This window comes from Chrysemys picta, chromosome 8 (genome assembly GCF_011386835.1).
Source record: "Chrysemys picta bellii isolate R12L10 chromosome 8, ASM1138683v2, whole genome shotgun sequence".
Lineage (NCBI taxonomy): Eukaryota > Metazoa > Chordata > Testudines > Emydidae > Chrysemys > Chrysemys picta.
This window is the reverse complement of record NC_088798.1, coordinates 68,085,290-68,102,549: the sequence shown is the minus strand read 5'-3', so window position 1 is coordinate 68,102,549 and position 17,260 is coordinate 68,085,290. Positions and strand designations below refer to the sequence as shown.

The 17,260-nt window shown below is 48.7% G+C and overlaps 1 long non-coding RNA gene across 1 annotated transcript; it reads left to right on the top strand.

Annotated features, from left to right (window-relative positions):
- The first annotated feature begins 463 nt into the window (after positions 1-463).
- LOC135973251 (uncharacterized) lies at positions 464-4,777 on the top strand. The gene is made up of 2 exons (XR_010590053.1): positions 464-913; positions 2,905-4,777. It is a non-coding gene; the product is annotated as an uncharacterized LOC135973251 (long non-coding RNA).
- The last annotated feature ends 12,483 nt before the right edge of the window (positions 4,778-17,260 follow it).

Genomic DNA, 17,260 nt, shown 5'->3' with positions numbered 1-17,260 from the left:
GCCTGTAATAAGTTTCTTAATGTATTAGGCTTAGACTTGCATGTTTTTACTTTATTTTGCTTGGTGATTTACTGTGTTCCCTCTGTTACTACTTGAAACCACTTAAATCCTACTTTTTATACTTAATAAAATCACTTTTGTTTATTAATAAACCCAGAGTAAGTGATTAATACGTGGGGGAGCAAACAACTGTGCATCTCTCTCTATCAGTGTTATAGAGGGCAGACAATTTATGAATGTATACAGAGTAAAACAGATTTATTTGGGGTTTGGATCCCATTGAGAACTGGGTGCTGGAGAGGTAACCTGCTGAGCTGTTTACAGTTAAGTCTGCAGCTTTGGGAGCATGGACCAGACCCTGGGTCTGTGTTGCAGCAGGCTAGCATGTCTGGCTCAACAAGACAGGATTCTGGAAGTCCCAAGCCATCAGGGAAAACGGGCTCAGAGATAATTGAAACAAATCAGGTTGTAGGGACGCATAGCTCCCGAATCGCCAGCCCACAGGCGCGGCAAACTGCTCCCATGGCTACGAGGCAGGAGTGACCTTCAATCCAGCGTTTGTGTTTGGGAAACTTATTTGGCTGATTTGATTGTACCCTCGCAGCTGGCATTCACGCGCTCAAGAGATGGGTTCGTTATCTTATGTGCATGTATACTGCCTGGCTTTTCTATGCGCAAGAATGTAACCACTAAGAAGAGTTGTAAACAAAGTAAGGAGAGAAATAAAAACCCCAGGAAAGTTTTCCTGGGAGGCTTTTTGCAAGAGGCTTTTGAAGCTCTCTAGCTACCACAAACCTGGCGTTCTGTTTCCTTTCCTGTGTCGTCACCACAGCTGGTGACCCCGACGTGATACCCCTCTACTCACCGGCTGGATACGCCGAGCGCGCCCGCGGCTGTTTGCCGCCCCTTATTCGTGAGTATGGGGGGGAAACTTTCCAGTGCCCAGAAGGAGCACGCAAGAGAGTTACAAAAGATTATAAGGCAGCGATCATGTGTCGTTGTCTCGGTCGCTCATATTGAGGGCCTTCTAAGGGAAATAGATCGCCAGTGCCCCTGGTATCCGGACTGCGGGTCATTACAGCTTTTTGACTGGATACGAATTGGGATCACCTTGTATAGTGAACCCCGTGCCCCAGTTCAGCACCTGCTGCTCTGGCAGCGTTGTAAGGAGGCGCTGGAGGGGTTCGGCCCTGACGGCCTTAAGCCGGTTTCCCCTTTGCCCCCAGGTGATGGGCCACCCCCCTCCTGCCCGCAGCTGACCCCCCCTGCGCCGCCGCCCGTGGCGGCGCCCCCATGCCTACCGGTCGGGCAGGGGGGCGCTGTCGCCGCGGCGGTGCAGCCGGTGCGCGAGGCCGGTCTCTTGACCGACAAGGAATCCAAGTGTGGGTTCGAGGCGTTCCCCGTCTCTAAGCGAAATAATGGAAACGGGGGGCGAGTAGTGGACTGGGAAGCTCTCCCCTACTCGGTTCTGCACGAGCTCCGGGGGATCTTGAAAGGTGTGTCAAACGGTTATCACTTGCTCCCCCAAGATTGGAAAGACATATGTCGCATGGTGCTGTCTCCCGCGCAATACGTTGTGTGGGATAGCGAGTACCAGCGAGAGGCGCCTGCAGCAGCAGCACAAGGTGGGGGGGCCTATCTCGCTGAGCAGTTATATGGCACAGGGCAGTTTTCGGGCATCCCCGAGCAGGCGGTGGGCACGCCCCAGGTAGCTTTTCCCATCATTGGCCAGTGTGCCCGTCGCGCGTTTCACAGGGTCCCCGCTGCGAGCGAGTTCTCTAAGTCCTTCGACCCTGGCGGAGTTGCTGCAGGCGTGTACTGATGTAGGCACTCAAACCCATCAGATGGCCCTGCTGGCAGCTGCCCTGCACAAGGGGCAGAAGCCTCAGGGGAACTGCTTTAACTGCCATCATCCATATTGATGATTAGGCGTACGGCCCTCCCCCTCCGTTGGCTCACTGATGAGCCCGTATGGGTTGCGCAGTGGCCGCTTTTCCCCAGAATATGTGCAGTGTATATTGTAGCAGAGGTAAAGGAAATGCAAACCTACCAATATAGGTTGTGTTGTCTTGTTCAGATCACGGTGTGTTTGAAAGTAGGAGTTAGAAGTAAAAGGCAATCAAAAGACTGGGATAGTTAATTGTGTCCCTTTTAAGTAAAAAATTTTAAGCTGTGGATAGCTTTGGATTTGGAAGCAAGCCAGAAAGCATTTGTATTAATGCAAGTTTCTAACTAATAAGGTAGAAGCCACTGAAATCTGGGCTGCCTATGAACAAATACAAGGAAACATTTTAAGCAATGACTGACTGCCCAGAAGGGGTAGACCTCTGTTCTTTTGTTTTTCAGATCATCAGAGAAAACGGATGCCAGCTGAACAGCATTCAATGTACCGTGCATTTACTGGCACAATAGGGATTATTTTTGTGTTTTATGGCAAAAATTGTTGTTAAAAATTTGCATACCAACAGTCTTTGGAAGCAAGGACATGGAAGGTTAACCCACTCCCCATATTGTCCATGGGATCCTTCTGGCTACCTCCGATTTCTAGCCAGAGGGCTGGGGAGGGAGGAAAGCAATTAGACACCTGAGGTTGTACCGAGTGCACTCCTCAAAAGTGGGTGTGCTTGTCCCGGTTTGTTGCTCCAAAGCTCTGTAATAAAGTTATTTTACTGCAAGAGTGAAGGTTTCCTTTGTAGGTTAAAAGAAGCCGAGAAAGGGAGAAGAGGAAAAAGCACAGAATGAGTTAACTGAGAGGAAAATACAGCTTGCAGGCTCATCCAAGGCCACAGCCAAAACTTGGCTGACCCCCAAGACAAGGGGGGGCTTAAATGTGCCCGAGCAACTATGAGATTTGCAAAACACTGCCAGGCATTAATGAAATGTGTTAGGTTTCTTTTCTCACAGGTAGAGAAGTGCTACCCAAAGACCCTAGCACCCCTGCCATTTATTAAAACCAGGAGACTGAGTCTATGTAAAGTCCATCAACGAAAGACTGCTTTGGCTCCATGCTAGAAAGGCCCTTTCCAAGTCCTGTTAACCACCAACACCGCTGTGAAGTGCCAAGGACTACCTGCCTAGACCCATGCTTCTCACTGTAAAAAGACCCCTCCACCTCGGGAGGACTCTTTGACTGATGATAAGCCTATTTCTTCTTCTAGCCCTGCTGTGCCTTCTGGACAGCAGGAAAAAGGAAAAAAGACAAGGTGAAGTGCTAGTAACCTCTCCCTTGTCCACTGACAGACCTACTGTGCCTCTGGATTTTTCTAGAAGAAGCAAAACCATTACAGGGTGATGTGCTAGTAACCTCTCCCCTATATGATGCTAAACCACGCTGTTTCAGGAAAAGAGAAGAAGGAACACTTGCTTCCTTGAAACCACAAAGTCCAGGAATTCCTGACTACAAGAGACATTAAGAACTGACCCTGGTGAAGAAACAAAGAATTATAACCGGGAAAAAAAGAAACTTGTGGGACCCATGCTTGGGAACGTGGTATTGATTGGATTTTGGGGTTTATTCTACAGGCTGTGCCCTGTGTTTTGGATAAGTCCTTCAGTATGTATTGTCTTCCCTAATTGGATTTTAAATGATAAGTACCAAAGGCACCTTGTTGCCATTGCCCCTGCCATCTCCTCCATCACACTATTACCCCTGTAACACATCCAAATACAGACAATGACCCAGAAGTTGCTGACAGAGATGGTATTGAATATCACTAAGGCATTGCAGTGGGATCTAGCATGTTCAGGCTTGGCCCACTGCCCTTACAGACACATCAGGAGTACCATCTGATCTGCGGCCATGGAGACATACTTAGAGACTTTCTGGGTAAAAGTGCAAACGTTCTCAATGCTCCTTCCAAGCATATGGACCGGTAAAGGGGGTGTGGCCTCCCACATACCGAATCCTGCCGGGTCCATGGGGAGTTGAGTAATTCACCAAAACATCTGGGAAATTAGACTACCTGGTATGCCCAGTTAATTTTAGTCAGTGCTCCTGGGATTACACCTGACAGGACACTTACTTTTTCAAGTTAATGACAGCTGTGTGTATGTTAATGACACCATATTACAAGACATGCAAGGTCTGTTAAGTACCTGCCTTGTTCCTGTCTGCAAACCACCCAGCAACATCTGGGGTGTGAGACAGTGAAAGAAATGTGTTGTTTTAAGCTTACTGATAATAGTTTTGCATGTAATAGCAAATTGATATGCTAAAATGTTATGCTTAAGCCATCCGCCAAGACGTTTTTCCTCCTTGGTGAGATTATATCTAGTCATAGCCACCCTTAGAGTGGATAAAAACCCTTTTATAGTATGGGGTCCTAGTTTTAATTTTTGATGTTTTACTTTGCTGCTTTGTTTAATGTATACCCAATCTAGTGGCATTGTGCATGCTACCCTGCGAGAGTGCTTTGTCTAAACACCGCATCTATAAAATAAAACGGGGGGATGTAGGGACGCATAGCTCCCATATCGCCAGCCCACAGGCGCGGCAAACTGCTCCCATGGCTACGAGGCAGGAGTGACCTTCAATCCAGCGTTTGTGTTTGGGAAACTTATTTGGCTGATTTGATTGTACCCTCGCAGCTGGCATTCACGCGCTCAAGAGATGGGTTCGTTATCTTATGTGCATGTATACTGCCTGGCTTTTCTATGTGCAAGAATGTAACCACTAAGAAGAGTTGTAAACAAAGTAAGGAGAGAAATAAAAACCCCAGGAAAGTTTTCCTGGGAGGCTTTTTGCAAGAGGCTTTTGAAGCTCTCTAGCTACCACAAACCTGGCGTTCTGTTTCCTTTCCTGTGTCGTCACCACATCAGGTGACAGTCCCAAGGGGGTCTCTGTGACCAAACCCATCACAACAGGGACTTAAGTCCCTTTGTGAATCTAGCCCCTCATGTTTGTGTAGCATTTTGTACTTCTTGCACCTTTCATGCAGGGATCTCAAAGAATTAATTATTCCAAGAAGCACTGCTCCATCTGATACTGATTCCTCTTACAACACACCATCTGCAGGGAGACAGAAAATGCTACATTAGATTTATTTTCATCAGGATCCATAAATGAAACAACAGTGATTGCTTATAATGAGACAATGAGAACAATATCCCTCTCTTCCTAGTGCTAAGGCACTCAAAGCAAATTCAAATTATCCACAGTTAGTTATATCCCAGTGCATCTCTAATATACTTGCCACAAACACACAATAGCATGGTACAATGGTTATGTGAAAACACATTGCAGATTTCATGTGCTCTGAAGGTCTAATGCTCCAAAAAGCAAGAATAAAAAGAGGGCTTTCATACAGGGATGGAAACATTTTTATGATATTGGTGTGTATGTGAAACATGTTAGACCACAATTGTGCGAGGAAATGAACAGATGGGCGATTTTACAGTTCTAAGTAATAAATTGTAAAGCAAATTGATTCTCGCTCCAGCCCTGAGATCGGAAAGATTACACCATTCTTTGCTGTAAATACTTGACATTATTTCTAATAGCAATGAGCCCTTTGGTGGTGCCTGACAGGGTGGCAGATGTCTGAGGAGCGGAATTAAAGAGCACACCATATCCTGGTAGGATCTATTACAGGGGCCTGGTAGGAAAGAGGCAACCAAAGTCTAAATGTCCCTACAAAAATCATTCCCTTTCAAAGTAATCTCCTCAGCATTTATTAGTGTAGCTGGGCAGTGAATGCCATCTACCCCAGTCACCTGCAAGGGCCTAATGCAAGATAATTAGCCAGGCACCAGCAAGCCAGTGCCTGTTCTATCTAATACAAGCTCATAATTAGTGGCTAACTAGAAAATGTCAGACAAGAAGCAAAAGCCCCAGGAAAGGGAGAGTGGCGAGTTAAGCTGGGTTGAATCAGGAATTTGCTGGCATTTTCTAATTTACAGTATTCTGCTGAGGCAAAGAAGCTCAGCCAGGGTCGCTTTGCTCTTGTTTTGTTCAAATTATTATTTCTTGTAGACACATGGTGAGGGCCCATTTTCAAAGTAGTTTTCAGAGGCCAGAAGGTTCCTAGACATGGGAAAAAGGAAGTTGTGGGGTCAGTCTGGAAAATGCTTTGTGATACAGATGTTGGTTTATTATACCTATCTATCTTATAGAACTGGAAGGGACCCTGAAAGGTCACTGAGTCCAGCCCCCTGCCTTCACTAGCAGGACCAAGTACTGATTTTTTGCCCCAGATCCCTAAGTGGCTCCCTCAAGGATTAAACTCACAACCCTGGGTTTAGCAGGCCAATGCGCAAACCACTGAACTATCCCTCCCCCCACTGACTTGTTGTTAAATAGCAATGATGACAAATTAAATTAGTATTTACCACTGATAAGTAAAGGGCTTTTCATCTTCAGCCTGATTTACAAACAACTAAACCTTATAAGTCTCTTGGGCTCCAGTGCTAAGCGAGGCTAGGAGTGATCAGAACCTGCCCGGGAGATGTCCCTAGAGCACAAATGCTGCAGGACGAGTACTGGTTGGGTAATGGTCCCCAAACCTTTTGCTAAGGCATTTGTCCTTTTTTGTAACCCACCATTACATGTGTACTCTCCGCCCTGGCACCGCAATCCTAATCTCGGCCCAGTGTGGGGGGAAGCCCTGGGGAGAGGGATGATGGAAAGTGATCTTGCCTGGCACTCACCCTACAGCGAAGCTGGGCCCAGCTCCCCACGCCGTGTGCTGCAGCCTGGTGCATGGGGTTGTGGTGTCACAGAGGTTGGGCCCCGCTGGCATGATGGAGCCGCAGTTGGGCCAAACTGGAATGAGTGGTGCTGTGACCCCATGCACCAGATTGCCAAGGACATGAGCTGCCCTTGTGGGATGAGTGTGGGGTGGGCTGGCTTGCTCTCCAGCACCCCAATCCCCTGCGGTTTCCCCTTCACACTGCGCTGTAAGAAGTGTTGTTTGCCTAGGCCAGGATCAGTGATGGGCTAATCTGGCCCTGGATGTGGTGACCTATCTAGAACCTTCCCATGACCCACTGGTGGGTCAGGACCACCCACTGGGAAACACTGTGCTAGTGGATGCTCTTCCTCTGGTGGTCTCAGGGGAGTACTAGGGGCACTGTGCTTCTGGAGGTGCTGTATCTCAGAGCAAGAGTGAACTGCAGGGTGGGGCAGGTCATGGCTCTTGAAATAGCTGGTGGCATTTTTTGCAAGTGTGGGAGTGATTGCCCCTATAGCTTGGCCAAACTCCAGCTCCGGGTAGTGATGTACTGCCTCCCCAAACCCTGCTGCTGCTTCCTCTGGAGGCACTTGTCCCACATCCATCAAAGCAGCTTATAGGTGTGGAAGCAGCTTATAGGAGTGGAGGAATGGAAGGTGGAGACAGAACGGAGGACTTTTATTGGAGGGCCTGGGTGGCCCAGCTCGCCGAGCAGCAGAGGGGGTTGTTCTGGCTGCTGCGGGGGTGGACACCCAGACCAGACGGGAGACCAGGCACCAAGGGCTGGAGGCCAGTGCGGGGCCTAAAAACTGTTTCACCTGTGGGCAACCGGGACACTATAAGCCGGAGTGTCCCTACCATGAGGGAGCACAGAGGCCCTGCCTGGAAAAAGCTGGAACTGTGAGAGTGCCCCCTGTGAAACCAACAGGGGGGCTCCAAAGCTGTTGGGCCTGTAAAGAGCCTGGACACATAAAGAGGCAATGCCCTCAGGGGACTTGCAGAGCCCAGGCTAGCCCTGAAGTAAGGGCTAAGACACATACAAACAGTGGGAGGGCCGTGGCAAGGGGAAGGCACAGGAGGTGCTTCCACTGCCACACCAGGGGCCATTTAAAAAGGCACTGCCCCCTGAGGAAGAGGGGGAGCGCCGAGCAAGGGGCCCAGCCTGAGCCTGACCAGGCGGGAGGGACAGGCAACGCTGGAGCCCCAAACCCAGAACTGTCGGTGGCAGGGAGGGCCCAGCTGTACCTGGGGACCCACACAAAAGCCAGGAGGGCTATGGTGGGATCTCAGACAGACAGGGAAACCCACGCAGAAGCTGAGAGGGCTACGGTGGGGATCCAGACTGTTATAGAGGGAAGCAGGTGGCTCCAAATAGTAGAGAGCCTACGGCAGGAGAGGGATTCCCTGAGAGCCCAGTTGCGAGGGGCATTGGTGTGATAGGGGTCTCCCCACCCCGTGCATTCTTAAGGGGGAGGGTGTGTAGCGGGATGATTACCTTGTTCCTGCCCTGAAGGGTTTAAAAGCAGCCTTGGAGAAGGCTGCAGCAGGGAAAGCTAGGCTGATTGGGAAAGCAACCACAGCTGTGGTTCACTGCAGCCCTCTCCAAGGCTGCTTTTAAACCCTTCAGGGCAGGAGCGGGGTAACCACCCCGCTACAGTGATCCACACAGAGATTTGCAGCCCAAACTGGCCAGCCTCACTCCCAGAAGTAATCCATGGAAATCCAATGCAAATATTCTCCTGACTGAGGACATTCTCACGGGGCAGGAAAGGGGGTGAGCGCCACTTCTGAAGATGTGAGAAACAGTGCACCAGGAGCACCAAGCCATGTTAGATGTAGGGGTTGTGGAAGAATTGAACAGTGATTGGAGGAGCCCCATTGGGCTTGTGCCAAAGCAGGACGGGTCAATGCAGTTCTGTATCAATTTCCATAAGGTGAATGTGACTTTGGAATTTGACACATACCCCATGCCAAGGTTTGAAAAGCTGCTAAAAAGACTAGGGGCAGCCAAGTACATATGCACCCTCAACTTAATTAAGTGGCATTGGCAGATCCCCTAGACACACTAGTCTAAAGAGAAAAACGCCTTCTCCACTCCATTCGGATTTTATCAATTTAAGACCATGCCCTTTGGTCTCCATGGGACTGCTGCCACCTTTCAGCAATTGATAAATAGACAGTTGCATCCCCATGGGGCATACACAGCTGCCTACATCGATGATATTGTCATGAAGGATGGATCAACTGTATAAGATGTTACAGTGGTACTACAAGTTGTTAAGGAGGCAGGATTGATGAACAACCCACCTAGTGCTGATTGGCCACCCAGGAAGTCATATAAGTGAGGTATACAGTCAGAGGGGGACAGTTATGCTCCCCAGGGGATACAGTTCAAGCTCTAGCAGACTGTCCCATCACCTCCACAAGAAGCAAGTTCGCTGGTTCTTGGAATTAGCAGAAAAGCATTGGCGATTCATCCCAAACTTCACATTGCTTCTCCTTTGCTGGACCTGGTAAAAGATTTTGCACCCAAAAAGATCCATTGGACAACAAGCTGTGAAAAGGCATTTTGACCACTGAAAGGCCAGCTAAGCCAGGAACTGGTGCTGTTCTACCCAGACTTCCTGAGGCTATTTGTCTTACAGCAGACACATCGGAGTGGTACTATCTCAAGAATTCAGAAGAGAAGAGCATCCCATCCTCTTCCTCAGCAGAAAGTTGTTCCCACGGGAGGTTGTATGCTCAAGAAGAAGGCCCTGGCAGTGAATGGTCTGTCAATGTCCTGTGATATTACATCCGGGAGCAACTCTTCCTCCTAGGAGCTGACCAGTCACCACTCCAATGGCTGAACTGAACTCTGTATCCGATCCCTACCCTCTAGTGTATCTACCACGCCTCCTAGTTTAGTGTCATCTGCAAACTTGCTGAGAGTGCAGTCCACACCATCCTCCAGATCATTAATAAAGATATTAAACAAAACCGGCCCCAGGACCGACCCTTGGGGCACTCCGCTTGAAACCGGCTGCCAACTAGACATGGAGCCATTGATCACTACCCGTTGAGCCCGACGATCCAGCCAGCTTTCTATCCACCTTACAGTCCATTCATCCAGCCCATACTTCTTTAACTTGGCGGCAAGAATACTGTGGGAGACCGTATCAAAAGCTTTGCTAAAGTCAAGGAATAACACATCCACTGCTTTCCCCTCATCCACAGAGCCAGTTATCTCATCATAGAAGGCAATTAGGTTAGTCAAGCACGACTTCCCCTTCGTGAATCCATGCTGACTGTTCCTGATCACTTTCCTTTCCTCTAAATGTTTCATAATTGATTCCTTGAGGACCTGCTCCATAATTTTTCCAGGGACTGAGGTGAGGCTGACTGGCCTGTAGTTCCCCGGATCCTCCTTCTTCCCTTTTTTAAAGATGGGCACTACATTAGCCTTTTTCCAGTCATCTGGGACCTCCCCCAATCGCCATGAGTTTTCAAAAATAATGGCTAATGGCTAATGAGACTCCTGCTCCAAGTCACCCTGGTGCTTTCAAAAATGCCACCCTCTGGCCCCCCTGGATCCCTGCTTAAACCAGGCCTCATCCCACTCCCATGGTGTACGGGGAGATTTTGGCCTGAAACCACTATGGCTTATTGCTAAAAGCAGCCAAGTCACCAGGCTGTAAAGTGGCCATGCAGCAGCCTCAGCTTGACCAAGGCAGGAGGGGGGCGGGTTGATTTGGGTGCCACAGAAAGGGCAGCTTGACCCCACTTCCTTCCTGATAAGAATTGTGTTGAAGTTGCTGATACACGCATTTTAGAAGAGCAGGATGTGCCCTCAGGAATGTCTATTAGGGCCTCAAGGCTGCAACTCTGGAAAAACCCACACCTGGTTAATCAATAATCAGAAGGAACCTCTTGCTTGACCATTGAAGCTGCTTGCTTAACAAGTTTACTTTATGGGACATGTCATTCTATTACTAATGTATAAATAAAGGGGAAAAGTTTGAGGTAGTTGGACTCTTCTTGACTCTCCCTCTGGATACATCTTGCAGTCCCCACCAGCAGACGGAAGATTTGGCCACCGGCAGCCTGCCGTTGTGCCACTTGAGAGCCACACTCAGCTTTGGTAATTATCAAGGGTTGTGAGTGTTTACCTGCTGCAGACGTGTGTAAGTGCTTGAGACTAAGCAAAGTTTAGCTTTAAGTGAAAACACTCTTGTGTTGTCCTGTTTGTGCCAGCCATCTATTGGTCGGACGGCCGTGTCTCCCCTGATTTATTTCCTGACACCACCTCGCACAGAGTAAAAGTTACCAAGAGCTTTGGGTTGAAAGAACCCTGGGTAACAATGGAACCAAATGGGAGCTTTGCCATTGACTTTAAAGGGAGCAGGATCCACATGGAAATATGCCTGTCATGTCATACCAGCAAAGGAAATGTACACAGCCTGTCATTGGCCACAGCGCACCAAGCAAAACAGGAGCTAGGTGGGGAGGAAGAAGCCAGAGCTGTCTGCAGAGAAGAGAGACACAGGGCTCAATTCTGACAGGTGTCAATCTAGTGACTTCCTTGTCACAGAGAGACTCAGGATTCACACTGTCCTCAGGAACAGATAAAAAAACTCCAGGCCCTGTCCAGTGTTATGGAGAGAGCTGAGTATCAGAAAATGGCATTGGTTCCTGGGCTTCTGCCTAGGTGACATTTCCATTGTTGTACTGACATTTAATCATGGGGAAATATTACAATATGCAGTCTCCTTAATTATGACAGACCAAGCAGTTCATTGTGGTATTTTAATCCTCCTCTTGATATTCTGAGTTACTGATTTTTGATAGTCACGCTCCATTAGGCAGGAGAGTACAGTGGGTAATAAAGAAATGTAAATTGCTCAGAACGTAAAGTGCCAGGCTCTGGGTTCTAGTGGTCAGGCTCGACGGTTGGAGCAGTGGTTGAGAACAAGCACCAAGGGTCAAAGCCGGATGTACAGTCAGGACTGGGCCAAGGGCAGCGCTGAAACCAAGGTCCAGGGACAAGCTGTGAGTCAGAGTCTTTGGACAAGCCAAATCAGGATCATAGTAGGAGTCTGGAAGCAGACCAAAAGCCAAAGTGGGGTTGGAGTCAGTCCAAGGGTAAGGGGGGTCAGGAGGTGGGTGTAGGGCTGGAGTGGGTCAGGAACAGGGCTGGAGTGAGGTCAGAATAGGGCATGGACTAGACTGCAGTGGGCTGGAACAAGGCTGCGGCAAGGCTGGGTTACAGGCAGGACAGAGGCAGCATCGAGGGCAGGCTGGAAGCCTAGTGCATCTGTAACACTGTAAGGCAGCAGGAGGGTTCCTAACCGAGCGGTGCTGTTGCACAGACTAATTTGTGGCTCTCGTGCTAAGAGTGAAATCTGTGCCTGGGGTCATCTGATCTAGGCCCTGCCCAGGGACAGACTGCTGCAGTAGGCCTGAGGGCTGAGGCATTGCAGGCTCTGCTGGGGAGAGCCAGTGCAGCTGAATTGCTGCAGTATGCCTGAGAAATGCATCACTGCAGGAGTGAGTCATTGTTCCTATTGAATCTAAAGCCCACTTGCCCCCAGCCTAAGGGGAGGACCTACTGAATCCGGGACTCAAGTGAATGCAGGGGACAACTAATGAAAAACAAGCATGGGAGTGAGGGTCACAGGATCATAAGCAGGGAACCAGAGCGGGACACCAAGCAGAGAACCCTGGACAGCGCCCACTGCTTCTCGAAGGTATCCAGGGAACCAGTGGACGTGGCCCAGAGAAACTTTGCCCAGAGATGTGAGCTGAGAGAGAGGGTCAGAAATAGGCTCCACAGGCACAGAGCACCTCCTCACCCAACAGCCTCCTTCTGGTGCAATGGACGGCCACCTTGGCTAGCACCAGGAGTTGGTTGGCAAGGAGGTCTCATGACTTTGTGGGGCCACAGATGGAGTGTGCATACAGCAGGAGGTGTGGGGAGAAGTGCAGCCAGAACCTGAGGAGAAGGTTCTAGAGGAGACGGAAAAGGGGCTGACATCCAGGTAGATGTGCACCAGGATCTCCCTCTCGCTGCAGAAGGGGAAGGTGTCAGGGAGGGGAGTGACCCATGCCAGGTACATGCCCATGCTCACGGCTCTGTGAAGGAGCCGCCAGCTAATATCCCCGGCGGGCCGTGGGCCGAGGGTGGAATACAGACTGGCCCACCAGGGATTCTCACCCTCCAGAGGTAGTAGGAGATTCATTTGGTGTTGGGATGGGACATGAAATTGAGAAAGTGAAGAGTATGGAACACAAGCACGTACAGCAGTGGTGGGGACCTGCAGTGGACGTGCCCTGTTCTCTTTCCTGCTTGAAGCCAGAAGGGATTTCATGTGCAAACTGGTGGCTATGCTGGAGGGAAAGATTCTTGGATTGGAGAGGCAACTGAGTTGCTACTGAGAAGCTGAGGAGTTCCTAGACAACCAGGTTTGGCAAACACAAGTACCCCCGGCTCAAGCAAGAATGGAGCTTGCCACCAAGGTATCGGAGATAGACGAAGTCAGAGAGAAGGCCCATCAACTTGAAACTGCAAGATATTACAGCAGCATTGTACACGGCTGGATACAGATGAGGATGGGTAGGCTGTGGCCCCCAAAGAGAGGAGAAGCAGGGGAATTCCACACAACTAGAACTGTCAAATCAATACAAAGTCCTCAACATGGAAACTATGGAAGAGACCTCTCAAGATCCAGCAGCTCCAAAGGAAAGGAGAGATGTATGGGACACATGTGTGGAGGGAAGCTAAACCCAACCTGTAAGAAAATCAAGCTTGCTTGCAAAGAGTTCTCCAACTGTCCAAATGACTGCCCTTAACTTCAGGGTAGTATGGCCTAATGACTGGTGTCAATATGGCTGCTCTCCTCCGCAGGGCTGCATGGCCTAATGACCGGTGTCAATAAGGTGGCCATCCTCAGCAGGGCTGCATGGCCTAGGGGACGGGGGAAGTGGGCTGCCACCGAACTGGTCCCAACCCAGGGCCCTGGTAGCAGTGAATGGATTTGCCACTAGGTTGGCAGGGATCCATCAAAAACATGCTGCCTTTTTCCTGGTTCCACAACAGGATCCTACTCTGTTTTCCAGCGCTGCCATCCACAGGTCTCTTGGGCTTCTGGGGTCATTGGCTGGTGAAACTCCTGATGGCTCTGACTCCTCTTGGGCTTTCGTGGGCAGCCAGGTATCCGCCTGGCTCTCGGCACACCTGGCTTCCAACGTCTGGGGCTCCAGCAGCCTGCATTGTGTGTCTTCCCTCCTCAGTGGTCAGCCCAGACTGGGGTTAACTCCTTCTTGTCCAGTGTCCAGGAACACCATGGCACAGACACAAAGAAAAAAAATTATTGAATTGGCTATACAAACAAGAGGAATTGTAATTGTTCATTTAGGAACATAAATTTGATCAAGTTGGTATTACTGAAACATGGTGGGATGATTCACATGACTGGAATGTTAATATCAGTGGTTCCTATTTAGGAAGGATTGAGTGTGAGTGGCATCAACTATTTCCATGTCACTGAAAACTCAGAAGAAAATGCTTTTGAATGCTTATGGATCAGTGTCCTATCAGATAAAGCACAACATGGGGTACTACATGTTGGTGTCTGCTACCAACCACCAAATCACATTAGGAACAGGATGACCTCCTTCTTATACACCTGTCACTAACATGCAGGGAAAAAAAACACCTGTGTGACCATGGGGGACTTCAATCTGAGTGACATACACTGGAGGTCTCATGCTACCAGTACTAAAACATCCTTGGAAATTCTAAACATTGTAGATGACAACTTTCTAACTCAAAAAGTATTGCATCCAACATGGGGGAAATCTTTATTAGACCTTGCCCTAACACATAAAGAGGAACTGATCACAGAACTAAAAATTAATAGCAGGTTAGGTACAAGTGATTATCACTTGGTCACATTTATAATGTGCAAGCAGAATAAAGTCCAGATCAGTAATATATATGCTTGGTACTTTAAGAGGGCCAATTTTACAAAGCTGAAAACAATAATGAGCCAAATCAACTGGAAGGAAGAATTTAATTGGAAAAATATCAATTACAATTAGGAATCATTTGAGAATACCTTACTGGATGCCCCAAAAGCCACAACTGAGGAAGAAAGTTGTATTGGTTAAAAAAAAAGGACCTGTTTTAAAGGGGAAGTGAAGGAAGCTATAAAAAATAAGAAATATATAACAAATGGAAGGAAAAGGACATTGACAGTAATGAATACAAATCAGAAGTTAGAAATTGTAGAAAATTGATAAGGGAAGCAAAAGGACAAACAAAGAACTCTACAGCCAGCAGAGTTAAGAACAATAAGGAGTCTTTTAAAAATATATTGGGAACAAAAATAATCCTGACAATTATATGGTATTAACAGGAGTGTTGTAAGCAAGACACGAGAAGTAATTCTTCTGCTCTACTCCACTCTGATTAGGCCTCAACTGGAGTATTGTGTACAGTTCTGGGCAGCACATTTCAGGAAGGATGTGGACAAATTGGAGAGAGTCCAGGGAAGAGCAACAAAAATGATTAAAGGTCTAGAAAACATGACCTATGAGGGAAGATTGAAAAAATTGGGTTTGTTTAGTCTCGAAAAGAGAAGACTGAAAGGGGATATGATAACAGTTTTTAAGTATGTAAAAAGTTGTTACAAGGAGGAGGAAGAAAAAATGTTTTTCTTAACCTCTGAGGATAGTGCAAGAAGCAATGGGCTTAAATTTCAGCAAAGGGAGGTTTAGGTTGGACATTAGGAAAAACTTCCTAACTGTCAGGGTGGTTAAGCACTGCAATAAATTGCCTAGGGAGGTTGTGGAATCTCCATCATTGGAGATTTTTAAGAGCAGGTTAGACAAACACCTGTCAGGAATAGCCTAGATAATTAGTCCTGCCACGAGTGCAGGGGACTGGACTAGATGACCTCTCGAGTTCCCTTCCATTTCGATGATTGGTCCATTATTAGATGGAAATTGTAGAATTATCAATAATAATGTAAAAAAGCCAGAAGCGTGCAATAGAGAATTCTTTTCAGTATTTGGGGGAAAAACAGAGGATATAGTCTCATCATATGGTGATGGTAACACGTTTTCCATTCCACTAGTATCTCTAGAGCAGGGGTAGGCAACCTATGGCACGCGTGCCGAAGGCGGCACACAAGCTGATTTTCAGTGGCACTTACACTGCCTGGGTCCTGGCCACCAGTCCGGGGGGCTCTGCATTTTAATTCAATTTTAAATGAAGCTTCTTAAACATTTTAAAAACCTTATTTAATTTACATACAACAATAGTTTAGTTATATATTATAGACTTATAGAAAGAGACCTTCTAAAAATGTTAAAATGTATTACTGGCACATGAAACCTTAATAAATGGAGTGAATAAATGGAGACTCGGCACACCACTTCTGAAAGGTTGCCGAACCCTGCTCTAGAGGATGTTAAACAGAAGTTATTAGACATTTTGAAATCAGCAGGTACAGATAATTTGCACCCAAGAGTTTTAAAAGAGCCAGCTGAGGAGCTTGCTGAACCATAAATACTGATAGTGAGTAAGTCTTGGAACACTGGGGAAGTTCCTGTAGACTTGAAGGAAACTAATTTTGTCCCAATATTTTAAAAGGGTAAAGGGATGACCCAAGTAATTATAGGCCTATTAGCAGGGTTGGCTCTAGGTTTTTTGCCGCCCCAAGCAAAAAATTTTTTGGCTGCCCCCCACCTGAGCCCTGGGCTCTCACCCCCTCCCCCACCAGTGCCCTCCCCCACCCACATGCCCTGCTGCTCCAGCCCTGGGCTCCCCCCACCAGTGTTTACTCTGCACAGTGTCCAGCCGTCCGGCGCTGGCAGGGTTGGAGTAAGCAGCGGGGCTCCCGGGCCGCGCCTCAGCCCAGGGTCCCTCCAGCCAGGGCTCCCGCCTCCAGGACCGGCCGGGACCTGATAGGGCAGAGCCGGGGGACCGCCCCGGCAGGGGGCTGAGGAGCCAGGGCAGGGTAGCCCCAGAGGGAGCGGAGCCCCAGAGAGCGGGACGCAGGCCCCACACGGCAGCGCCCTGCCCTCTATGGCCCTGCTGCTAATGCTGCTTCTGGCCACCCTGCCGCAGTCCCTGGGTGGCTTGGGCCACTTCACCCAGCCCCGGCTGTAGCGCTGGGGGGCGGACGCCCTGCAGCACTTGCAGGCAGCTACGTGTGTCCCGCGGGGTGGCCCCCACTCCGAGTGTCCCCCGCTTGGAGCCTGCCCAGCCCAGCCACAACGTGTGGGTGCTGCTCCCCCGCGGCGCGAATGGCAGCGGCCCCAGGGAGCCCCCGCTCACAACGTGCTGCTGCTGCCAGGGCCAGCTCTAGGCTTTTGTCGCCCGAAGGAAAAAAAAAAATAAAGAAGATGGCTGGAATGCTGCCCCTGAAAGTGTGCCGCCCCAAGCACATGCTGGGTTTGCTGGTGCCTAGAGCCAGCCCTGCCTATCAGTCTGACATCAATCCTGGGCAAGATAATGGTGTAGCTGATATGGAACTCGATTAATAATTAACTAAAGGAGGGTAATGTAGTTAATGCAAATCAACATGGGTTTATGTAAAATAGATCCT